The 26,517-nt window shown below is 49.7% G+C and overlaps 1 protein-coding gene across 18 annotated transcripts in view; it reads left to right on the top strand.

Annotated features, from left to right (window-relative positions):
• Positions 1-26,517, top strand: part of Plekha6 (pleckstrin homology domain containing A6) — a 144,057-nt gene that overhangs the window by 12,571 nt on the left and 104,969 nt on the right. For 3 of the 18 annotated variants that reach the window (XM_075987956.1, XM_075987962.1, XM_075987966.1), the window contains exon 1: positions 4,933-5,186. The exons of the other annotated variants lie outside the window; for them this stretch is intronic. The gene's annotated coding sequence lies outside the window, so the exon portion shown is untranslated. Of the gene's footprint in view, positions 1-4,932; positions 5,187-26,517 lie in introns of those variants that run through there. 18 annotated transcript variants of the gene reach the window in all.

The raw sequence follows: 26,517 nt of genomic DNA on the forward strand, positions 1-26,517 counted from the left end.
CAGAACCCATGACGGGCACAGCACCGCCAAACCGCGCGTCAGCTTGTTTACCTTTTGGTGGAATTCTGTTGCTGAGTAATCTTTGAGGAGAACGTCTGCTCAGTTTGTTTTCCATTATCCTAGTATCTTTCCGCTGCGCCGTAGGAACCCAGTATTTACTGAAATGGGTGGGTAGGTGAAAAAAAAAGGGCTATAAATAAGAACACGATTAATTACTGCTGCAGATACCAGGCTGTAGCTTTCTCCAGAGCCCCTCCATTCAGTGTGTGCCAACATGCATGGTTTCCTCTGCATCCCTCTGATGGGCAGACAGAGAGCCTCACCTTCTCTTCCCTCCTCTCCCCTTCCATAGATTCATTCCGGCTCCTAAGCTGCTTAGTTCCCAGCATCCCTGAGGCCGCAGCCCAAGGTCATCCCTACCTAGACCTTTCTAGTAGCTTCTCCATCGATCTTCTTGTGCGCGGGTCAGAGTGTGCAAGAGTGCCCCCACCTCCCCAGTATAAGGTGTTCATATCATTCTCCACTAAAACCCTTTCACATTACCATTGCTTCTAGCCTGTCCAGGGCTTCCTGACTGGGTTGAGCACTGTCCGTCTGAGTCCTGCTTCCTGGTCACTCTCCTCCAGCCATGCCAAGTCTCTGGGGTTCCCTCCTCACACGCCTTCTTCTCATGTACAGGAAACCCTGTGCACGTTGCTCCCTCTATGTGAGGAGCAGTCCCCTCATCCCTCCCGTGTTCTCTCCTCTGTGGGGAAGCCCACATGCATCCCAATTATTTATGTCCACACATGCCCACTTTCCTCTGTCATTCTCCATCCCCGGCGTGCACTCAAGTTTTGGAAATCCAGATTGCTGGCCTTCCCCAGAGTTCCTCACTCAACTTGATTTCTCCAGGCTGCCAGCTGAAGGGGATCTGCTGTTCTGGGACCATCTCGAGAGCCATGAGAGTCCTCAAGGGGCGGGGTGACCCAGGGATGCCTATGAAGTCTGGAGAGAGACACTGTTATCTTACCATGTATTATAATGAAACTGTCCACAGCCTGTGACAGCAGTAGCCTCTCTCAGAGCGCTGGGCTTTACAACACTAACTACCTCACTTAACCGTTTGGTAAGGGAGGCTCTGCCGTCTCTGTTTTAGCCAGTAATAGGAAAGCTGAGCTGTCCGGCAGTGTACAGAAACCGGCCGGTGAGGAGTCGCTGCGGGTAGTATCATTGCTGTGTTCTCTCGGGTACCACAGCTGCCCTCAGCATCCTCGGTGCCTGGGGCTTCATGCCCCTCACAGGATGAGCACACCAGTGGATGACTGACCCCCCGAACACCGTATCTTCTATGAACCAGTTACTTCTCACCAAGGCTTCTGACATTTGGTAGGGAGGTAAAGCAGAAACGATGAAGACTCCAGACATGGATCTCAAGAAGTATTTTTTTTTTTTTTAAAAAAAAGTCAGATGTGCAGACGGTTTGATGAGATGCGTCTCCTAGCATTTCAAGGAGCAAATAAATACTGGCATTCTCTGGGTTGGGTTTTTAACAAGTATGATAACTGTATCTCATTAATCTCATCCCTTCATGGTATTTGGGAGGCAGGTCTCATGGTACGTGCTACTGATGTATTGCTCCACTGTGCTGAGGTTTTAAAAGTGGCGTTTGCCAATTACGGAGGAGATGTGAGAAGACAAAAAGCTAATAGGGAGAGGGTGGCTAGAACTCATTGTGGGCCTGTGTGCACTTACCACACTAATCCACAGGAGGGCAGCAGAGCACACATGGTCCACAGTCCAGGCCTTCAAAAGCATTTGCTGGGTCGCAACCCCCTGTTATCACTTGCCAGGAGCTGGGGGTCTTCTTGACCTTCCCTTACTGCAGTTTTGTCCCTATGGGTCTGCTGGACTTCTGAACATGCCGCATAAAAGCAATTCCTAGCCAATAGGATGTCTGGCTGTGGTCCTCTGCTTCCTTCACTGCAGCCTGTTGTTGAACAGGTCTCTTCTGTCTCCCAGAGTGCCGCTCCCCCTAAAGCTGTCAGGGCAGGAGCCTCGGCAGGCAGAGAGGTGGCTTATAGAACCACACCCTGATAACCTTTACCGCTCCCTCTCCTCCACCCAGGGAGCCCTGCCCAGTCCTAGCACTCCTTCCTATTCTGGTCTGAATACTTCCTGCAGGAAGGCGCCAGGTGGGCAACTGGACACCTGCTTGGACGGCTGGTGCACCCAGGCGCTGCTCGGGTCATTCCAGGGATTGCTGGGAGACGGACATGCAGAAGGCAGGGCTCTGCCCACAGGGATTCAAGAGCCGGATGATGAAGCCCAGATAGTTTCCTAGAGGCTGTGCAGATGCCCAGCCTGTGGGTTTCCAGGGGGGACACTCTAGGCCCTAAGGTGGAGCCACCCAGAACTGTCCTACTGTCCTTTGTACAGGATGGAGGAGAGAGGCCCCAGAACAGCAATTCTGGTATAGTGTTCCTGTCAGCTCTGTCCCAAGAAAGGCAAGTGTCACTCAGGACAGGAAAGAACGAGACAGACAAGCAGATCTGAGGTGCAGGCAGCCCTCTCTTACAGGTGAGGAAAGCTGAGGCCCAGCAGTCAAGCGCCTAGTGCATAGGTGTTATGTTAGTCGGCGGTGGTGCTGAGTCTGGAACCCTGGTGTCCATCCGTCTAGTGACCACCAGGACCATGTGGGGACTGGGGAGAGGTGACACTCTTTGAGGGTTGTGAAGAGAGAGTGAGGTGAGCTTGGACCTGGGGCAGGAAGGCAGGACCACAGAGGCTCTCTTTTGGGGGGTATCCTCCTCTCTCAGGCTTCCTCCTCAGCCTTTCCCGGGAGCAGTTTGCTTCTCAGCTGGGCTAACAGAGGGAAGATTTAGACTTGGCAAAGAATGCGTGCTTTCTCAGCTCTACTTCCTCCATCCTGCCAGCCCCATAAGCCCTTGTACATCTCCCATTTTGCTCCCCAGCAGGAAGGCACTGTGCCCAGCCCAGTCATCCATTTGGCTTCTCATACCCCCTGGAGCCTCTGTATCCCTTAGAAGCAGCCACCCTTCTGGCTCAGGCTTCTAGGTGAACCAGAGTCTTGTCTGGAACTCTTGTTCTCTGTCTGCCAAAGAGGAAACCCGCTCAGCAGGCCTGTCTGTTGGCTGCCCTCTCCTCTTGCCTGAGGATTGTGTGGCATATGGGCTGGGGTCCTTGTCCCCTTCCGTTCCACTCTTGCATACTGGGGTCTCTTTCCCAACCCTGCTTTGCTCCATCGACTTCTTAAGGCCAGAGACTTCTCAAGCGCCCCTCGTTTCTGGCTGCCTAGAAGCCAACTCGGCCCCACCTGTACCTGGCATGCTTGCCAAGTCCTGGAGAGCTGGGTAGGTGAGCTGGGCCTGGCACTGGGCCCTTACTCACAACTTCCCTGCCCCTTTAGCTGAGAGGCTTTCCCTGAGTCATTGAGGGCCAGCCTGGCAGCTTATCTAGCTGAGGGGAGGGGAGGGAAACCCTCTCAAGAGAGCAGCTAGGCTGTTGTGTGCTGACCTGCTCCGGGCAGAGATAAGGATTGTCCCTTAGGTACCTCGCCGGCTCCTGATTTTACCCCATCGAAGCATCTCTGTATCTCCACCCCCCTAATCTTCTCTTCCTGGGTGCTGGGAGGGAGGTGTTCTCTTGTCCCTTCTAAAGTAGGTTTTTTTTTATTTTTGTGGTTTTTTTAGAAAAGTACTCCAGGTGGCAAAAATGATGCTTACATCTTGACGCTCACACCTTGTGTGAGACTCACTCAGACTTGAGTGGGGGAGAGGTTCTTTCTCTGCTTTGTTCATTTCCCCCGCTTTTGGGACAAGGTTTCACGTAGCCCAGGCTGACCTTGAACTCATCAAGTAGCCAAGGATAGCCTATACCATATATTTATGGGGTGCATGTTTTGAACACAGGGTCTTATTTCTTGGGTCCTGGACAAGCATTCAATCAACTGAGCCAGCATCCGCAGCCCGGGCTGTTTTTTATGTTTTCAATCAAGACAGTCCGTTAACAAATGATGACAGAATTATCATGTGGGCGGGGCCTTGCAGGGACTTGCCGTTTAATCCCCACTTCTTGAGAAGTGACCTCAGTAGTATGGTCCCCAGTTTTGGGTCCAAGGTGCAGCTGAGACGTAACCCTGGAAGTGAAGGGCAAAATCACTCCCATCTCTTTCTGATCCTGGTTTTGAACTGCTTCCATTGCACGACATAGAGAATCTACTTTCCAGGGAAGATGGGAAAGGAAGGAAGCTGAGGCACCGAAGAGGAGCGAGACGGGGGCGGGGCCGTTGACTGTTTACAGCAGAAGTGGGGCTGTAGCATTATTTAGCACTTCCTGCCTCTCTGCCCATCAATTTTGCAGAACACAGGTGTTGGGGCGTGGCTAGCATCCCCATCCAAGGTCACCAGAGGCTAGTCTGGGTTGAAGATGAGATCCTGGTGCTTTATAGATGGATCCCAGCTCCCTTCTAATGTTTTTCTTTTAAATTCGTTGTGCTAGTGTATGGAAGTATCAGGACCCCAGTAAAGACCTCCTAATACCTCGCGATATTCCTTCTGTATGGGGACGGTCACAGAGCTGAAAGGCCACTGCTAGGCAGGCCGAGTGCATGAGGCCCCCACCATAGTGCCAAGCCCACGGGTGAAAATTTCTAGCTTTTCAAGTCACCCGTGGGAAGATTCTGAAAATGCTGCTTACCCATATGCAGGCCCAGATGCCCTCTGGGGGGCAGCCTTGTCCTGGCTGTGGGAGGAGAAGGCTGTGCCCACCAACCCCTTCTTCTCTGCGGGGAGGGCTGCAAGGGTGGTTAGCAGCTTGTCACTGGTGTGGATGGAGTTAAACCTTTCCGGGGACTATTTACTCCTGATCCTAAGTGACAGCTTGGGGAGGGAGAGTCACGTGGTCCTGAAATCCCCACGGGAGCCGATGGAGCATGCCCAGCTGCTTCTGCCTGGGAAAGGTGCTGGATCCTGCAGTAACCACAACAGCATCCTCTCCCCGGAGCCAGGGACCTGCTAGCGGGAAGAATGACTGATTAGAGCAGATTAGATCCAGTGCCCCGCTCTTTCGAAGGGGTCCCCAGGGGCGGGGGAGGAGGACCCCAGCTGGCCCAAGCTGGGGGAGGGGTGCCTCCGGAATCGCACTTAGCGCTCTCAGCGCGGGATCACACCTCCGAGGCCCAGCCGGTGAGTCCGTTTAGGTGCATCAGATCTAGGAGGTGGAAGGAAGAAGGCTGGGCTGGGGTAGGGCTGGCAGCCTGCGTTGGCTGCTCAGGCCAGGGTTGAATGCACTGCAGTGAACTGCCTTCTTCATCCTCAGCCTTGGCAGCCTTACTTGGGGATCATGGAGGGTGAGAATGCTAATTATAGCCTTTCTGTGACCTCACCCCCTTCAGAAGCCCCAAGACGAGCCGACACCGTCTGAATTGATGACATTTGAATTGCTTCCCTGGGAGAGGGCAGTTTGGGGGCTGTCAACCTCCAAGGTCCAGCCCCACCCTACCTCTAGTCTTATAGGAAAGAGAGGTGGGAAGGTTCAGAGGTCAGGTTCAGGTCGGCGGAGGCTTTCCTTTAGTGGGAGGGGTCAGAGGCGCTTGGTTTCTTAGGGGGCGTCTGCGGTTCACTGGGTAGCTGCTGAAGGGTGTGTGGGCAGGGGGTGATGAAGAGTGAAGGGACAGGCAGTGCTGGTAAAGGAAAAGCAAGCTGCTGTTCAGAGCCCTGGGACTGGGCTATTGTGTGAGGAGTCTGGGGATGAAGTGGCCAGCAATGGGCAAGGGAGGGGGAGGGGTGAGGAAAGGGGAAAGAGGAGGAGGGAGAAGCAGCTACTGGGAGATGCCCTTTGAGACTGCAGGCCAATCTGGCCAGGAGACCCTGGATGCAGGGAGAGGCGGGCCAGGGCATGATGGGAGGAGGGGATAGGGGGTGAAGGAGGAAGAGAAGGACACGGCTTCCAGTAAGTGTCCCAAGAGGTGGTGGCCTTCGGGACTGGGCAGCTCTTCCCAAATCTCTCTAGACCTCTCGCTCTCCATCTGGCATCTTCCAGTGGCGCACTCAGGCACGGGTCTTCAGCATGCGTGGGCGGAGCCCTGGCTGGCACGCCTCTGCTGGAGCCCTTGTCCAGATGGCTGCGGGCACTGCAGGTGCCGGCTCAGTCCCCAACCCCGGGCCTCGGAGCCTTGTGGAAGTGGGGAGGATTCTGTGCCTCCAACTGTCCAGCTACAACCTCCACCTCTGGGCAGCTGCGGTTTTGCTTGAGCAAGAGTCGAGCCCATCCTGCTGGCAGAGAGGGGTGGGCCCCTGTCACAGAGTCTCGGCCGGCGGCCGGAGGGAGGGGGGGGCAGGGCGGCGGTGCTTCCAGAGCGGTGGCAACAGCAGCTCCGGCACCGGCACAAACACCGAGTTTTCCTTTGCAGAAAGGGTTCTGTGTCTCCGCACAACCGCACAGAGTGCTGGGCCGCAGATATGAATTATTAAAAGCCCTTGGTTTCCCCATCGGGCTACGAGGTGATAAACGTGTTAGCGCCGTGTGTAATTAATCCTGGTGGCGTGCTGCGTGGGCTGGAGACAAAGGGGCCTCCCTCCCCCCAGATCGGCTGCTTTTTCTTTTTTCACAGGAAGGCTATGGTGCAGGACGCATTACATAGATAATTACATTTAGTGCGTCTGCCTGGATGATTGAGTTGGATTCTTCCTGCTCGGTGCAAATGAAGTAATTACTGAGGAAATCGAGGAGCCGGGCGCCTGCCCTGGCAGAGCTGCTGTCACAAACCCCCCTCATCTAGGCTCAGTGGTGCCCAGGGGTGGGCTCCGCGGAGGAGCCCTCAGCTCCTAGAGCTGACCTGGACTGCACCTCAGACAGGGGTGAGTTGCCACTGGGAGCTGAGCAGGCTGTGGCTGATGCTCCTGTTTCCTCACCGCCTTGTCAGGAGCAGCCCATTTGATGATCACTGGGTATCCACTTGGCCCCAGGGGCAGGGCAAGAGGAAAGGTGGCTGGGCTAGAGCCTGGCCTGCTGGACAAGACCCAAGCAGGAGGTTGACATAGCGGGGCAAGTTGTCGTGAACGTTTCTCTAGTTAAAATGCTCTCAGAACCAAACTTCTTTGGGGAGTAAGTGGGGAGTTGGGAGTTGTGACATCTACTTCAGCTAGACTCTTGGTGTGTGCACGTCCCTGCCCCTGGTGCTCCGCAGAGTCTCTCAGCACCTGTCTCTACTTGCCTCTCTGCAGGCCTCTCTGAGCCCTCGGACAGCGGAGTTCTTACTTCACAAGAACTTCCTGCACGGTGGGAACAGTCCCTGTCTGAGTCAGCTCCTGAATTCCTCCCTTTGGTTCTGGTGCTTCCAAGCTTCACAAAACATACAGGCTTCTCTTTCACACGGGATTTAAAAAAAAAAGTGTTGCTTTTGAAGGCGCTGTTTATAGTCTGCATGTGGGTGCAGTGTATTTTACATAGCGGCTTTGAGCATGTGAGGCTGTCAGCTTTATTTTCCTTTAGAAATAAACACAATATGTACATTTTGTTGTTTGTGAGGGTCCTCCTGTGCTCCTCTGGTATTTAGGATTTTTCCCCCTTAGTATAAACCTCAGGGCACAGAATTGATATGATGGTCTATACTTCAAAATTCGATTCTGTGTTAAAATAAACATAAAAACATGGAAAAAGATTTGGTATCTAATCCAAAGATTTTGGTTGATGTATCTTTTTAGAATTCATTCACAAACATGAGTCGATTTGTTATGACAATATACATACATGCCATAAAATTTTGTTTTGGTTTTGAGAGAGGGTCTCATTGTAGGCCTGGCTGGCCTGGAATTTGCTATATAAACTAGGCTGTCCTCAAACTCACAGACACCCGTCTGCCTCGTAAGCTGGGACTAAAAGTATGTTCTAATATGCCCGAACCATTCAGATTTTTAGCCAGCTGTATATTATTGTCATATAAGCATTTTCCATGTCGTTATATTTTTTACAGTAGTTAAAGTAGTTTCTAAGTATTTCATTACATTTGTTCCAATTTTCACCTTCATATTAAATTAGCTGTTTCTAAATTTTCACCTTCTATAAATAATTGTACAATGAAATATACATATTCCAATCATTACACATATTACCGATATTTCCCTCAGGCTACATTTCTAACAATAAAATTGCTACATATTTAAAAATATTTGGAGGGCTGGAGAGATGGCTCAGAGGTTAAGAGCACTGACTGCTCTTCCAGAGGTCCTGAGTTCAATTCCCAGCAACCACCTGGTGGCTCACAACCATCTGTAATGAGATCTGGTGCCCTCTTCTGGCCTGCAGGCTTACATGGAGGCTGAACACTGTATACATAATAAATAAATTTTTAAAAAAATATTTGGATAAAGTTTACCAAATTTTATATTCAAAAGCACTTATTTATATTCCTAAGAATGCATTTTGTAGCTGGGCTATGGTGGTGTATGCCTTTAATTCCAGCATTTGGGAGGCAGAGGCAGACAGATCTCTGTGAGTTTAAGGCCAGCCTGGTTGACAGAGTGAGTTCTAGAATGGCCTGGGCTACACAAAGAAACCTGTCTCAAAAAAAAAATGCATTTTGTAGGGCTGGAGAGATGGCTCAGTGGTTAAGAGTATGAACTACTCTCCCAGAGGATTGGAATTCAGTTCCCAGGACTGACTTCAGGTGCTCACAGTCACCTGCGACACCTGCCCCAGGAACATCTGACACCTCTGACTTCCAAAGTCACCTGCACTCACATGCCCACACTTGGAACCCCACTCCCGACAATTTTTTAAATGAAATATATTTTTTTAAAAGAATGCGTTTTACAGGTCAGTGGAGATGGCTCGCTCAGTAGTGTTTGCTGTGCAGATGATGGGGCCTCATCAGTGTGGCTGTAATCAGCACCGGAGAGAAAGAGGATCCTTGGGTTTTGCTAGCCAGCTAGTCTAGCCAAACCCATGAGCAACAGATTCAGTGAGACCCTATCTCAAAAAATAAGGTGAAGAACAGTAGAGGAAGATACCCAGCATTGACAAACATGAATGTGCGCGCGCGCACACACACACAATTCTGTGACATGACTTATAACATCTTTTACGGTGTCAGTATGTTTTTCTTCACTGTTTCAACTCCTTGGATGAGTGGTAAGATCTACTATTTTGTGTTTTGTGTGCCATCTCCTCAAAAGCCAGACAGTGTGCTATTGGGAATGCAGCAGGACAGGCGGTATTGAGGTGCCTGTTCATCTCTGCAGATCTGCAGATGCTGGTCCTTATGTGCGCATTCAGGCGGTGTGGAGATACCTGTGCCCTAGAGGATGAACATTTGGTCCTAGGCTTTAGGCTGCTCAGCTTCCCTGGTTTGTGCCTTCCTGGGATTGGCAGGAACTCAGCTTCTCAAGGAGCTGACTTGGAGTGCTTGGTGAGGGTGAGGTCTCGCCTTAGCATTGGAGTCATCGTCCACCCCGTCTGACTCAAACTTACCTGAGAAGATCATGTGTCTCTAATTGCAGATGCCAATTTGCTTCTAATTAGTCAAATGCTTGCAATTAGCCTGTTAAGTTCCACGGGGCTCTGGGTCTTGAGGTCGTTTTTTTGTTTTTGTGTATTTCCTGGGTCATCATGAACACCAGTGGTTATCTGAAGCCCGCAGTTAGTCTGTTTGCCTCACCCAAACCTGGGGCTACCTCACTGCAGACAGGAAAGGACAGAAGTGGGGACACAAAGCTGTTTTGGAGGGTTATGGATGGGAGCATGGTCTGCTCAGAGGCTTGCTAGACTTACAAGAGAGGCATAGAATCTTGGTTCCCTCTTGTTCCTGCCCCTCTGATATTCTTCTTCTCTAAGATAGGAGTAATCCACTGTGAACCAGAGGGTCCTAGGTTGAAATTTTTTTTTCCCAAGACAAGGTCCTACAATACTGTAAAAAAAAAAAAATGGGGGGGGGGGGGTTTAGAAAGATGGCTCCGTGGTTAGGAGCACTGATTGCTCTTCCACAAGACTCATGTTCAATTCCAGCACCCACATAGCAGCTCACAACTGTCTGTAACTCTAGTTCCAGGAGACCTGACCCCCATGGCAAAACACCAATGCATATAAAACAAAAACAACATTAAAGTTTTTTAAAAAAATTGTAAAAAAAAAAACCCCAAAAAACAAAAACAAGAAAACCCTTATAATTCAGAGTCTAACATGGCCCAGAAAGACTCTCCTGTTAGGTCAGAGTTCTCAACATATGGGTTGTGACCTCCCTCCACAGGGGCGCATATCAGACATCCTGAATATCAGATATTTACATTAAGATTCATAACAGTAGCAAAATTACAGTTATGAAGTAGCAACAAAACAATTTTATGGTTAGGGGAGTCACCACACACGAGGAACTGTATTAAAAGTAATAAAAGATCGCAGCATTAGGGAGGCTGAGAACCACTGTGTTAGGTAATTCAACAGGAAAACAACTTTCCCAGATAGAGATGTGGTCTTTTTAGCTTTGTGGCTTTGAGCGAGTTCCTTGACTTTCCTAAGTGTTGATGGCTCTGTCAGCAAAGTGAGACAACATGCTTGTATGGATCAATCAAGAAATCTTAGCCGGGCGATGGTGGCGCACGCCTTTAATCCCAGCACTCGGGAGGCAGAGGTAGGCGGATCTCTGTGAGTTCGAGACCAGCCTGGTCTACAGAGCTAGTTCCAGGACAGGCTCCAAAGCCACAGAGAAACCCTGTCTCGAAAAATAAAAAAAAAAAAAAGAAAGAAATCTTACATGCCAGGCAGTGGTGGTGCACACCTTTAATCCCAGCACTTGGGAGGCAGAGGCAGGCGGATCTCTGTGAGTTCGAGGCCAGCCTGGTCTTGACAGGACAGGTCTCCAGAACAGCCAGGACTACACAAAGAAACCCTGTCTCCAAAAAACAAAAACAAAAAAGAAAAGAAACAAGACTTTCTACAAGGCACCCGGAGCATGATCAGCATGGCAAAAATAGAAGGGTTAGTGTGTCTTCATCACCGCCATAGTTCATGGAGACACAGCATGTGCATGTAGTGACACACAAGTCGCATGTATGTTAACTCCTGGATGTGCTAGTGGGAGAAGGGTGAGAGGGCCTGAATTAGGCTGCATGGCAGCCAGTGGCTACTCGGTCTGCAATGAGAGGCGACAGTAGCTCTGTAAGAGGTGTGGGTGGCAGTGACATGGCTCAGCAAGAGAAGGAGTTTACTCCCAACCCAAAAAATCTCAGTTCCACACCCGGGACCCACATGGTGGGAGGAGAGAAAGGACTCCTGCAGGTTGTCAGCTAACACTGTGATGTGTGTGCATGCATACACACACACACACACACACACACACACACACACACACACACACATGCACGCGGATAGACACACATGCACACATACATGCACACGCACATACACACATTGCAATTTGAAAGGATGGCTGACAGTGGTCTACATACATAGTGAGTTCCAGGGCAACCAGAAAAAAAAAAAAGGGTTGGCTGGCAGGATCAGGCTTGATGAGGCTTGGGTGATTAAACCAGGGAGGTTTTAGCCTATGGTTCATGCTCCTCCCTGGAGGAGGCTGCTTCATGGGAAATAGAGGTACCAGACAGCAGGAACTTAATTCCCTCAGGCATGTAGGCCTCCCAGCCTGGGCCAATCCTGCCAGCAACATCCCAGCTGCTCAGTAGCCTGGTTGGTCCCCTGACCTTCCTATGCAAGGCAGTCTGGTGGCCATGCTGGGTTGCCACGGTAACTGGCAGCCTCCTAGCCGAGTTGCCTGGGTAACCAGTTAGCTGGTATTTGGGGGAGGGGGTTCTGAATTGTGGAGTGGAGGGGAGGATCAACCTCAAAAGAGATGGAGAAGGATAGGGTGAGACAAAGAGGTGCTCCCAGGCAGGCCCTGTCCTCTTTCCTTCAGGAGATTGGGAAATCCAGAGACAGGCAGGATAGGATGCTGTGTTGTCTCTGCCTCCACGTATACTTCCACTTGCGTGTGTTTCCTGGCATGGACCATGCAAACACAGGTTTCAATCCTAACCTCGTCCTCCCCCTGTAAACATAGTTTCCTCATCTGCAAAACGGAGGGACTGGTTTGGATCTGCCTGACCAGCCCAGTCCACAGTGGGTCCCTCTTCCATCCTGATTTTTTCTTTGGTAGTTGCTTCCCAAGCTGTCATTTGCTTTTATGGTCTGAGCCCCAGTTTGGTGGCAGGGACTGGGATGGGGCTGGGACCTAGAGATGTGGACCTAAGGAGCTTACCATCCCAATCTGCTGAGGGCGGAGCACAAGTTACACAGGTGAGAATGCCATCAAGGAAGTTTGAAAGCTGACCCCTCGGGGGAATGTTTGTGGGACTCAGGCAGGCTTTCTCTCCTGCTCCAGTAACAAGTGTGTTACCCTTACTTGCCACAGCTTCCTGCTGTATTCCAGAAAGGCTCCCCCCACCACCTTCTTCTAAATATAGCCTTGACCCCTTGCTTGGTTTCACACCCACTGGTGAGTCATCACATGGAGTTTGAGAACTCTGAGGAAAAGTAGTGAACCCCAGGCTTTCTCTTATGTTCCGCACTGAATATTGCCTGTTGGAACCTTGCAACTTCCAACTTGGTTACCTTGTGAAGTAACCAAGACTCAGAGGTCACACTGCTTGCTAGGGTCCCAGAGTCAGAGGTTTAGTGCTAAGATTTATTCTGTTCATTCTGTTCTTTGTCTACTGATTTAGTTAAGGTTTCTTTTCTTTTAAAAGATTTATTTATTTATTTATTTATTTATTTATTTATTTATTTATTTATTTATTTATTTATTGTGTGTACAGTGTTCTACTTCATACCAGAAGAGGGCACCAGATCTCATTAGAGATGGTTGTGAGCCACCATGTGGTTGCAGGGAATTGAACTCAGGACCTCTGGAAGAGCAGCCAGTGCTCTTAACCTCTGAGTCATCTCTCCAGCCGCCTGCCTTCCTTCCTTCCTTCCTTCCTTCCTTCCTTCCTTCCTTCCTTCCTTCCTTCCTTCCTTCCTTCCTCCCTCCTTCCCTCCCTCCCTCCCTTCCTCCCTTCTTTTCTTTTCTTTTCTTTTCTTTTTTTGGTTTTTGGTTTTTTGAGACAGGGTTTCTCTGTGGCTTTGGAGCCTGTCCTAGCACTCGTTCTGTAGACCAGGCTGGCCTCGAACTCACAGAGATCCACCTGCCTCTGCCTCCTGAGTGCTGGGATTAAAGGCGTGCGCCACCACTGCCTGGCTTAGTTAAGGCTTCTGTTGTTGTGAAGAGGCGCCATGACCACAGGAACTCTTATAAAGGAAAATATTTACTTGGAGCTGGCTTAAGGTTTCAGAGGTTTAGTTTATTATCATCATGGTGGGAAACATGCAGCAGACAGGCTGATATCGTGCTGGAGAAGAAGCTGGGAGTTCTACATCTGGATCCACAGGCAGCCAGAAAAGAGAGTGACACTGGGCCTGGCTTGAGCATTTGAAACCTCAAAGCCCACCCTCAGTGGCACACTTCCTCCAACAAGGCCACACCTCCTAATAGCGCCACTCCCTATGAACCTATGGGGGCCAGGTACATTCAAACTACCACATTACTGAATCTGTTGTCCTGGGCTGTTTCTTTCCTTCCTTCCTTCCTTCCTTCCTTCCTTCCTTCCTTCCTTCCTTTTTGAAACAGGGTCTCACTATGCAGCCCAGGTTGACTTTGAACTCACAGAGATTGGCTTGCTTCTGCCTCCCAAGTGTTGGGATTAAAGGTGTAAATAACCACACCCAGTTGATAGATTCTTTTTATGCAGAGAGAAAGACTTGTCCTGTCATCTCAATGTGGAGGGCCTGGAACATACCCAGACTGGGTTGGCTTTTGTCTGTTGTCTTGGGGTGGGTTGAGGAATGACGCAGAAAGAGGAGGCTCCTCTGAGGTAATCTGGATCTCCCTGGGTGAGGGGAGTCAATTGGGGAAGGAGAGCAGGAGGACAGGCCTGGTGTGGTGAATCCTTCCGGCGTCTTCTGCCTGCTAAGTTCAGTGGATGTGATGGAAGGTGGATTCTCTGTTGAGGTTTTGGAGCCACACCTATGAGTGTCCAGCTTTTGGGAGATGTTTCTGACAGAAAAGGCTTCAACCAGTTCCCAGAGAAAACGGCCTCTCACTTCCTATCTCCTTTATACGACACCATGGTGGTGCTGACCAGCAGGAGGCTGCAGCATTTGGGGTCTACTGCAGGCCAAGTTCTATGGGAAATCTCGGAGCCTAGAGGCTGAAGTTAGCAGGGCCTAGTGGGATGGGGCCCAAATGGCTCTGGAGTATTCAGGCAGAATAGTGGCCCAACTCATCTGGAACGTTTAGGAGCACGTGGAGAAATTCATACTGCTGGCTTCCATTTTGAACTGTGTGAGCTTTGTAACCTCATTCTGCTTCTCAGTCTCTCTGGCCAGCTTTCCTTTTAAGTGGAGGGTGGCAACCCCTCCCTTCTCACCGGGACTTTGCCCTTTGTAAACAGAGCAGGCCAAGTGTTTGCAGCCAAGACATCTTCTTACCGTTTGGGTGTATTCCCTTTATAGACCCAATTGCCAGCCTTGCAGCCTGGACAAGGTTGGGTGGGGCTTGGACCTCAGCAGTGTCTGGGTCGACGTCGACTTCTTGTTACTGTACTAATGATCCACAGACCACAGATCTGCGTGGTGTCCTGGACTCTGTATTGCAAGGATAGGATACTCGGCAAGAACGGCTTCTGAGAGGATGCTTTTATTTTGTCTCGTGGTTTCAAAAGTTTCACTCACTCCATCATTGTAAGGAGAGTGTGACCAAACCAAGCATGATGGGAAGGGGGAAGGATGAGAGAGAGAGAGAGAGAGAGAGAGAGAGAGAGAGAGAGAGAGAGAGCGAGCTCAGGAACAGCTGTGAGCCACCATGCCAGGTCCTTTTTTGTACTCTCAATTCCATCCAGTCTAGGAGATAGAATTCAATTACATTCATGTGGTCCTTTCCCTCTTCATTAATCCTTCCTTCTTGTTTGCTTCCCTTGAAAACAAAACAAAACAAGGTCTCAGATGTAGCTGAAGATGATGCTGAATTCCTGAGATTCCTTCTTGCACGTCCTGAGTTACTGGTTTGCACCACGCTTGGTTTACACTGTGCTGGGAATCGACCCCAGGGCTTTGTGGATATATGTTAGAGGAGCACGCTACCAACTGAGCTGCCTCTCCAGCCCCTTTAGTTATCCTTTCCAGAAACACCCCCACATACGTCCGCAGGTGTGCTTTGCTAATCTTGTGGGTTCTTATCAGTCCAATCAAGATGACAATCAAGATTAATTACCACAACGACAGTGCTTCCACTTGTAAAAAAAAATACAACAGCATTGGAGATATCTGACTCAGGTGTTAGATCTGAGATTTCTGCCCAGGTCAGTGTGGTGGGTGGTTCAGCTAGGTGCACAGTTCTGCCTCTAGCTGCGTGACTAGAGACTGGACATGGTGGGTTTTTTTTTTTTTGTTTTCATTTCAAGTTTATTAAAACTTTGCAGTACAAATTATCCAGGTAGCAGATTATCAAAAGATCATCAACTCAATGAAGTCCACATTTAAAAAAAAGGGGGTGGGGGGAGACAAACATAAAAACAACCCCAAAACAATGAGAACAACAACAACAAAAAAGAGATATGACAGTTAAGTCTCGAAAACTTAAAATTTGAGATAGGGAACATGGTGGGTTTTTGATGACAAGAACTGGTAGTTACAGGGTTGTGGTGGAGTGCAAAGAGGTTGGTTGTCCAGTGCTTCACAATGGACCAGCTCACATTATGAAGGTGGGTAAACATATTTCACATAGGTGCCCATAATCTGCCTTCAAATATTCTGCCATGTGCCAACGAGTATATGTACTCTTGCCAAGACGCATCTTTCATTATACTTTGAACCTATGAAGAAACTATTCCTAAGATGACTATATTGGGGGGTGGGGAAGGAACTGGAACTTATGGATATTTTTATGATTTCTCCCTGAGTCTTCTAGTTGCGCCTCTTTTAACCCAACCTGTGACTTAGTGAGATAATGGTGCGGCTGCCAGTCATGACTCACGTGTGGCGACTCCCGATGCTCAGCTAGCTACCTCTTCTCAGGTGTCCAGGCTGCAGGCTGGAGGAGGCAGGTGGCAGATGCTGTCGGGCCAGCGTGACTGTGTGGGCCTCCCTGTTCATGTTCACATGGAGCTGGGCTGGCAGCTTCTCTTTGTCTAATCTAGGGGCCCTCTGCTTGCACAGGAAGGAAGTTCTGAGGATGCTGAGGCAGGCTTTGCAGGCCAATACCGGGGTGGGGAGGGAGTCAGAGCTGAGTACTGTTCTTCTTGGCTCCCTCCTGCTCATGTACCCTTGGGGGAGTGGTGGCGTGGGATGGTAGCTCCTCTAGCAGCCACAATGCAAGCAAGGTGTTAGGATCCTCATTTATACTCTGCATAGTCATTGGACTGCAGCTGGCATGGCAGACTTAACTTAGTATCCACTTCTCGGTATGCAGCTCCTATACCTTCCTGCTTTCCCTTGTTAGCTGCAGGCCTGGTGAGATGATTCAGTGAGTAAGGACGCTGGCACCGGTAGCCTGCAGTCATTGCCGCCATTGCTGTGTGTGTTTAGATGTGAGTATGGATAGTGCCTACGGTGACTGACTCTCCAGGGCCTCTCGTCAACCTTGAGGTCAAGTGACTCTTCAGAGAAAGGAGGGTTTGTTTGTAGTGGCTTCAGTGGGCTGGAGACCAGCCCTCAGGAGGGAGGCAGAACACATGGTAGGAGGACCGCTCTGTTCTAGGTGCTGAGGGCATCAGGCCTCTGCCAGCTCTCTAGTACTTGGGAGGATGTGCACGTGGCTTCTGAGGGAACAAGACGGAGGACCTTCAAGACCCTGCCTCATTTTGAAGAAAGCAGGACAAAGAGGGAGACCCTAAGATGGAACACACAATGTCTCTTAGGAGAAACCTCTGGGGCATAGGGCTAGATGACCAGTATTGGGGTCTGGAGAGCAGGGACAGGGCTTGCGTACTATTGGACAGGCTGTGCCTGGTTAAGCTATTCTGGCTTTAATGTTAGGAAACTCCCACTGCAAGCTCCTGGTGCGCCTTGGTAGTGAGTGTGGGGCTTGGAGAGTCAGATCACAAGACAGGACCTTTTTCAACCCAGATAGCAAACATCTGGATTGGGCCCTGCATCTTCTGAATCTCAGATCAGAACCAGGGCCAAAGTCATCAACCCATGTTTATTAAGCTAAGCTATTTCCTCAGAAGTGACCTTTTAGGGCTGGAGAGATGGCTCAGCGGTTAAGAGCACTGGTTGCTCTTCCAGAGGTCCTGAGTTCAATTCTCAGCAACTACATGGTGACTCACAACCATCTGTGATGAGATCTGGTGCCCTCTTCTGGTCTGCAGGCAAACATGCAGGCAGGACACTGTATACACAATAAATAAATCTTAATAAAATAAAATCCAAAATCTTTAAAAAATTAACGTTTTATTGGCCAAGAAACTGGTTTGAAAATAGTCGTTCTAAAATATTCCACTGACATAGGTGTTTCTCTCTGATCAGTTGCATCTCCCACAGCAACCAGCACAGTGCCTCTACATGAGTGATTCTAGAGGCACCTTTCCTACCTTCCCTGGGCGTGGGGGTGCGGCTCCATACAGTGATAAGGTGAAGGGATCCTATATAGGACCCCGTCCTCAACACACGACACACCTTTTCCTGGGCTGACTGTTCAGATACTTAACCTCCCACTTTCTGTCCCAGAGCCAGGATCCCCCATCCCTGTCCTTGCCTGAAGGCTAACCTGATGGAGCTTGTCTTTCTCTACCTTCTCCTGGAGACACTGCAGTGTCATTCATTCTTAGGCTGTTTGGATAAAATACAGAAATATTTCAGCCTATCTATCTATCTATCTATCTATCTATCTATCAGAAAGGGCTCTTGTAACCCGGGCTGGCCTCAAACTTGCTGTCTAGCTAAGCATGACCTTGAACACCTGACTCTCCTGCCACCTGGTCTGTGCAGTGTTGCGAATGGAAGACAGGACTTGGTGCATGCTAGGTGAACACTGTGCCAGCTCAGCCCCAGTCCCAGCCCTTCCAGGTTCCTTGTCACTGGTTGTACCCATCTTTAATATTGCCTTGAGAAGGTGCAAGCTCTTTTGAGGCAGCTGTGAGGAGTTTATCACTCCGACAGAACCCTCCTGAGATAGTGGGGCAGGGGAACACAGAGCTTTCAAGAGTATCCTTCCCTTTGGCTCCATCTACAGGCATCCTGGCCAAATTTATGTATGGCTAATGCTGTCTCTTTCTCACTATTACGCATCCACCGGCATCAATGGGCAGGTCTGGACTCGACGCAAATCACTATAAACATCATATGAAACACTATATATGCTTCAAGAGCTGTTTCTCTGGACAGAAAGGCCAAGACCAGAGTGGGATTTGACATCAACCTTGAATGTTATCAGCCAGTCCCTGCTTGAGTATCCCCATGGGGCTTTGTAGAGCCACGATATCATTGTTGGACAGCTTCTGCTCAGGTCCTTCCTGAGTGATGAACTGGACTTTTCTTTAGTTGAATTTCACACTTTGGTTCTGGTCCAGTGTCTCCTTTCCTGGGCTTTCTGTCTGTCAATATTCCAAGAGGCAGAGGAAGTGTCACAGAGCCCAAGCCACAGTGGAAAACACGCAGTCTCTGGATCCGTCTGCTTGGGCTTACATCTGGCTCTTTGCTCACTAACTGTGCTGGCTAGATTTTATGTCAGCTTGACACAAGTAAAGTCATTTGGGAAAAAGGAACCTCAATTGAGAACCCCCCCCCCCAAACTGGCCTGTGGGCAAGCCTGTAGTACATCTTCTTAATTAGGAATTGATGGGGAAAGTTCTGTTCACTGTGTCATGCGTGTGATAAGGACTCAGGTTGAGCTGGCCCTGAGGAGCGAGGCAGTAAGCAGTACCCTCCACGGACGATGCGTGCATCAGTTCCTGCATCTAGGTTCCTGCGTCGAGTTCCTACCCTGACTTCCCTTTGATGATGGACCAGGATGTGGAGGTGTGGAAGCCCTTCCCCCATCAGTTTGCTTTTGGTTATGGCATTTGATCACAGCAGTAGAAAGCCCAAGACACTAGCTGTGATCTTCATTTTAATTCTTAACTTCTTTGTTCCTCAGTTTACATATCTGTAAAATGTAGGTGATGGTAGACCTACCTCTTTTGTTGAGAACAGTACTTGGAAAATATGGGTAACTTAACATATGGTGTCTTCTACCCCCCCCCCCCTTTTTTTTCTGTTCTTTGAGATAGGGTTTCTCTGTGTAGCCCTAACTGTCCCAGAGCTAGCTCTGTAGACCAGACTGGTCTCGAACTGACAGAGATCCACCTGCCTCTGCCTCCTGAGTGCTGAGATTAAAGGCATGTGCCACCACCGCCTGGCTTGAAGCCTGTTTCAATTACGCTCTGTTCCTCAAGGCTCTGATACCTCCCAGCTAAACAATGTATTTCTGTGACACTGGACTGAGTTTGTGGATACCAGTGTTTAAACTGAGCTCATTTTACTGAATCTGCCCTGCAGGTTATTTTTCCACAGAGAGCTTTTAGGCTTAGGTCTCCCCTCCCCTGCATAAAACAAACGATCTGAATTAGAGGAAGGTTCCGTGTCAAGGGAAGCCCAAAGCGGTCTTTTATATTGGTTCCAAACACACAAGAGCCCTCGCTGATGCAGTTGAGTCCTTAATACGGTGCCATCCTGCTACCTATTGTCCTGTGGGGGAAATCTCTGGACCTGATGGAGCTGAGCTAAAACTGCTCCCTCAGGCTCCTCTCTCTTTTGGAGGCTCTCCTTCATTTTTCTTTGCTCGGTCAGTGTATCTGCTTCTCGACTGCACAGAATATGCGCTGTCGGGACTTCCTTACCTCCTGTTCAGCCTCTTCCACTTTAACGTTTCCAGGCGCATGGAGGAAGGGGTGCAGGTGTTGCAGACACCTTTGCTGGGCCCCCCCAGACCTCTGTGACTCAGCAACATCTGAATCACTGGGGAGCTTGTCTGGGATGAAGGCTCCCAGGCCTTACTTCAACAAGATCCCCACCCCCCAGAGGATTATGTTATGCATCAGAATCTGAGAAGCATTTTGTTAATAAATGAGCTTGGGGGGGGCGACCGCTAGCTTTTAAAGTCATTCTGTGTATGTGCATCTGTCTGTCTGTCTGTCTCTGTCTTTCTGTGTCTCTGCCTTCCCCCAGCTGGGCATGGAAGCTAGGGCAGGCAAATGCTCGACTGCTCAGTAACATCCCTAATCCCTGCCCTTCAGAGTCCTGCTGGTCAGGTCCCTAGGGACAGACATAAAACTGTTTTCAAAACAATTTGGTCACAAATTCCCTGTTTAGTTCTTGGTTATGAGCATCTATAATACCTATAATCCTAGCACTTGGGAGAATGAGGCAGGAGGATCATGACTTTGAGGCTAGCTGGGGCTTTAGAGTGAGACCCTGACTCAAAACTAAACCAAAACAAAGAAATACAAGCAAAACCAACCACAGATCCAACTGGCCAGACTAATCCCCTGTGTAGATGACACTCTGTTACTCTGGTTTTATTGACAGCTTGCCTTTGAGTCCAGTGCAGGCCTCAGACTGACAAGTACACTCGGGGTCTTTTGCGTTCTCTGCATCGGTTGGTTTTTACCTTTGTTGAATTCGCCTCCTGGATGTTAAACCGTTGTGTCAGAACAGGAATCTTGATCTGCTATAGTGTGGGGCCATCCCTCTCAGCTTTGTCAGGGGACACTCTGTTACCCGTGCCTTCTAAGCAGATGTCATGTCTGGTGGCAAGGAGCATTTGATGGAGATCCAAGCGTGGTTGGTCACTCGTGGGCAAAGGGCATCAACATTTTATCAAAGTTCTCTGGGTAATTCTTAAGTGAAGCCAGGATGGAGAACCACTGGATCCAGTGTGGTCTGACAAGCGTCATTTTTGTCCTGTGACTTGTGTCTTGGAGACCAGACTGTGGCAAGAACGGGACCCCGCTGGCCCCTGTACTGGGCATGCCAGGCAGGACTGGCGGGGACCTCTGTCTTCCTCATCTCCCTAGGAGAGGAGTTGGTGTGTGTGTGCGCGTGCACGCGTGAGCACACACTGTGCATGAGCAGAGGCCCAAGGAAGTTGCTGGATTCCTTGCTTCATTTCTACCAGCTCCCTTTAGCTGCAGTTTCTCACCGAACCTGGAGCCAGGACGGCAGCTTCTCTCTCTCCATCCCCTCACCACCACCCCCCACCTCACCGCTCCAATATGATATTTTATGTGGATGCTGAACGTTTGCATCCAGATTCTCATTTTTAAGCAGCAAGTGCTTTTATCCACTAAACCATCTTCCCAGCCCCCAAATAATGTCAAGGCGGTGGTTTCCTCACCTCCACCCCCGCCCTGTGGTACTGGGGAGTGGATCTAGGGCCTCATGCCTGCTGAGCCAGTACTTTACCAGTCCCAGTAAGCGATGTCTCCTCTCAGCTGCTTGCTGGCCTGTCCCCCACTGAACAAAAGAATCAGCTTTGACTTCTCTGACATGAGCACCTTCTCTGTGTTTCCGAGCTTGCTGCTTAAGAAAAACTAGTCACAAACCAGCGTGAACGCTGTTTGTGGACTCAGGCCCTTTGCCTTTCTCCAAAAGCTCCTCAGAAAGCCTTGCCCTCCTTGCTTCCTTCCCCTCCACAGCCTCCCACAGGCCAGGGTCTGCTCGTAGGGACACAGATCTATGCAGTCATCTTGAACTTGGCTTCTGCTGGGCTTAGTGTGGCTCATCGGAATTACCTGGAGCATCCTTTCAGATGGTACCCAGGATACACGTCTCTTATCCACTTCCTCCTGCAGTTGCTGCTGGGTCCCCAAGTGTCTCTGCAGTGGGCTTGTTAATTGGCGCTTCAGCTGGCTGATTGACTGTAATGGGGGTGAACATTTATTTACCCCAGCAGCCGCCTCTCAGACAGCTGTTAATTGCAGGCATGAGAGAGACAATAATTATGGGATAATGTGTGGCTTTTGTGTGAGTCCTTCTCTTCGCACGTGTCAGCAAACACTGGTGGGTTTGTTTCCTAACATTTGACTCCCCCGCTGCGGAGATGCTGCAGCCCCTCCCCCACTTGCATCCCTGTCATCCTACAGCCCCTCACACTCACATGCCTTCCCTTCCCCCTTGCCTGGGCCCGGGGTTTTAACCAAGTTCTCCCTAGACAGAAGAGAAAGGGCTTTCACTGGGTGCCTTTAATTAATCCCAGCAATCTGGAGGCAGAGGCAGGTGGATCAGCTGAGTTCAAGGCCAAAACCCTGACCCAAAACCAGTACAGAGAAACCCTGTCTGGAAAAAACAAAAACAAAAAACAAAACAAAAAAAAAAAACCAACAAAAAACGGGAGAGAGAACAAGAGAGAGAGGAGAGTTTTCAAATCTCCAGAAATCTTGTCTCTTTCTGATTCCTGTGACCCCATTTTTAGAATTTGTACTGACTGACACCATTGATTGAAATGTCACTATGTGGCCACTTGAATTCCTAGGCTCAAGAGATTCGTCTGCCTCCCTGTAAGGGTGGAACCAGAGCCTTACATATGCTAGGCAAGACTCAGCTACATTCCCTAAACTGGGATTTTTTAAAAAGGTGGCAGCCAAGCCCGGCAGTTAATCCCAGCCCTCTGGAGGCAGAGGCAGATAAATGTGAGGCCGTTGAGGCCAGCCTCAGCTACATTTTAGAGAGATCCTGTCTCAAAAATCTCATAAAACCAAAAGGGGGTTGGGTGGGTGGGGTGGACTTAATCAATTTTGTTTCAAAACATGGGCGTTCATCCCCTTCTGACCTTTCTTCGCACACTTGGGATTGATGTGCAGCTGCTGTCCCCTCAAGAGTTCCTCTGTTTGGCAGTTTTGTAGAAGCACTCCCAGGTATGTCAATAGTAAGTCTGTCATCTCGAATAACCTCGAATACTCCTGCCACATTATAGCTTAACTCACGACAGAGCGTTCGATTGGCACGATGGCTCACTGTGCACATGAAGAGACATCCCATTAGCAGGGATTGTGGGACTGGGAAGGACAGGGTCCAGGCAGGGTTCTGGTTGTCCAGGTGCCTGCTGTCAAGCCTGACACCTGAGTTTGACTCCTGGTATCTGCATGGTGGAAGCAGAGAACTAGCTCCAACAAGCTGTCCTCTGATCTACACATACACGAAGAGAGAGACACACACATACACACTATATGCAATTAATTACTTAATTATGTTTTCAAAGTTTTTTTTTTCCTTTGAGGAAGTGTCTCTACACACAGCCCTGGCTGTCCTGGGGCTCACCAGGATGACTCAAACTCTCACAGAGATCGACAGAGATCTATCTCATCTGCCTCCCCAGTGTTCCGTGCCTAGCGGGATGTCTTAAGTTTCTAAAGAAAAACAAAAAAAGAACTTGGGCTCTTTCCAATTTGTCGCTGTTATAAATAGCTCTGTTCTAAGCAGCGCTATCCATACCGAGTTTCCCCGTTATCTCCCTGGGGTCAGTTGTGTTATGAGTCATATTGATCTGGCACCATGGCTGGAAGAATTGAGGGGAGAGCCCAAGCTAGAGTTTGGCTTTCCTCTTCCTCTTCTTCACTACAGTTTTCAGATGCCCTCCTCCCTGCTCCCAGCACATAGCTACTTCCCCTTTCCCCTTGGGTCTTACTCATTCGTTGTAACGGACTTAGTTCCGATTAACTGTTGCCACACAGCAGACAACCCAAAACAATGTCGCTCAGAGCAACACGTCACTTCCTGTAGCTCAATGGGCCATGGGTGCAGCTCTTCTTGAGTTTTCTAATGTCCTTGTTATTTATTATCTGCAGCCTACCCCTCACCCAGATACACAGACAGAGAGAATCCCCATGTGACTAGCAGGGGATGCTAGTTGTCATCTGGGATCTGGGTTTGTCATGCTGGCTCCTTGAGACAGAGCAAGTCACTTGATTCTGAGGGACAGTGACTCAAGAGAATATTCTGGGCTGTAGTGGAGCTCAGTGATAGAACTTGACTAGCATGTGAAGCCCTGGTTCCATCCCCATCACTGTAAAATCTATATGAAGATGCACGCATGCACGCGCGCGCGCGCGCACACACACACACACGCACACACACACCATATCCTGAGGTGCCCAAGTAGAAACTTCAAGGCCTGCAATGTCCTCTTATCTCAGCCACACTGCATCACATCTGTTATATTCCGACAAACCAAGCAGCCAGAGGCAAAGAGCGAGGCGTGGGCTCCACCTTGTGCTGTGAGGAGCACTGAAGAACTTGCAGCCATCTCTGACCCTCCTCCACACTTGCACACCGAGGCATGATTGACGAGTGGCTTATGAATTATGAGTCTACCTGGAAGAGCCCCACCCCGTCACTTCCCATCAGCTCCTCCCGACCTCCCCTGTTGCAGAATCCTGCCTATGAGAGTTATATGGGCTCTGGGTCCTTTCCTGGCTGCCTGCAGGAGCTGCCCTCTGCTCTTTATCCCCTCCCCCCACTCATGCTTTCTAATCCAGGGCCGTGTCTTTGTTCGCTTATCTCTGCCACATGCCACCAGCATTCAGTTATTCCTGGGCTGTGTCTGCTGAGCTATAAACAAGGACTCTCTTGTGTTCTCCACACCCCACCCTGAAGTCTAGTAAAGTGCTTGGTGTATAAATAAAGGTGTTCATAAATTCCATTTCCTGGCCCCCTTCTCAAACATTTGGCATTCCATCGTGTGTTGAAGGAAGGAGCACATTGTCTTGTGACGAGAGGTGGCAGGAGGACAATGGGCTCCGCTGAATTGCTGCTGTGGGCACTCACTAGCACTCCGTGGGAGCGTTATATTCTTATCAACTGTTACCGCAGTTCGGGACGTACATGACAGCATCCGTGCTGTTCTGAAGCTGAGAACTGGAGAAGTTACATCACCTCTGCAAGGTGGCATGGTTGGCTGACATGATGGGAAAGTCATGGGATCATGATTCAAAACTCGGTGTCTGGGGCCACAGAGCACGTGTTCTCTTCTGTACTTTTAACCTCCAGAAACCTCGGGTTTCCTGTCTGTAGATCAGAGCAGATAATCCCCATAGGATAGGGTGGTTTGGATGGAAGGGAGAAATGCATCTGGTGTGCGCTTCCCGTACGTTGTCCACTGGCCACCATGTCTTGTCCTTAAGCACCTGACAGTGTTTTGCACATCTGGGAGTCTTCATGGCTAGTCACAAAGTTGGGGGCTTGCCCCCAGCATCCTTGGTGTGAGAATTGTTCACCAACCATAGGTCTACATAGGCCTCCCATGGAACCCAGATATGGGGTCGAGGGGTCCTCTACCTTGTGTCCCTGTGACCACAGAGCAGACAGACAGCTTTCTGGGCCCCCTAACAGTGGCCCCTGGAGCGGCTGAGCCGGGGAATTCTGCCCTCTCACATTAATTGCTTTTGTTTGTTCTTTTTAAAATTGATTCCAGCAAGAGCTCATTAATTCCCTTCCTCTCCCTCATCTTTATGCATGCCCACCCTGCCTCCCAGTTCTATTCCTGTCTTTCTGTCTCTCTCTGTGTGCTAAAGCCCACAGGGACTCCATTCCAAGTACTTGTGCCATGTGAGGTCTCTCTGGCTGAACCAGGATATGGGCCACCAAGGTGACAGCAGCTGTTGAGGGTGTTTCTCTGCCAGGGCTGGTGATACAAGTTGTGTGTTCTGTTTCCAGGTGCCCTTGCATCTTAGTCTGGCTCCGGCAACATGTTCTCAGGCTAGAGACAGACGGTTTAGGTGGTCAATAGTCTAGTCTGGTTTTCCATCCCTTCCCAAGCTCAGTTCATCTCCAACTATCTTGCCTGGCCACTGACACATGGCATTGAGGAACCAGAAGGTAGAGAGAGTTGGAGATTTTTCTTAATTCTTCTCATTTTTCTCTCTAAAGGGGCAAACTAAAAAAAGTCTGGGAATCCAGCAAGAGGCACAGAAGCCTTAACACCCCTTCCTTCCTGCGTTTAGGTACTCTTTTTTGCACAGGGTCCATCCTCAGACCCAGCTCTCTATCACCCTGGTTCTGGCATTTTTTTTAACACCTCAGACAATCGCATGTTTTTGTGATTCTGTCCTGGTTACTGGCCAGGGTGTCTAGAGTATGACAGATCTTCCTGTGTGAAAAGCATTCCTGCACCTGTGGGGATTGGCTTCCAAGCTCATGAGAGGTGAAGGAGGAGGACAAGGCAGCCCAGTGCAAGGTTCCGGATGCTTCCTTGCAGAGGCATCCTGTGACCTGCAGGAGATGGTGCTCTAGAGAGGACTGGGTCCAGGCACACGCTGGTCTTAAAAGAAGCAGCATGGTTGGGGTGCCGTATCATGGTAATACCCTAAGAGCTATTTCAAACACGCGATGGGGGGGGGCTCGCAATTTAAATCTTAGGGTAAAGTGAGATGGCAGAGACAGGAGGGTGAAAGGGCATAGGATGGCGGAATGGGTACTGTGTGCACGTGATGTGTGTGTGAGAGTGTGGGCATGTGT

Source organism: Microtus pennsylvanicus, chromosome 10 (genome assembly GCF_037038515.1).
Source record: "Microtus pennsylvanicus isolate mMicPen1 chromosome 10, mMicPen1.hap1, whole genome shotgun sequence".
NCBI lineage: Eukaryota > Metazoa > Chordata > Mammalia > Rodentia > Cricetidae > Microtus > Microtus pennsylvanicus.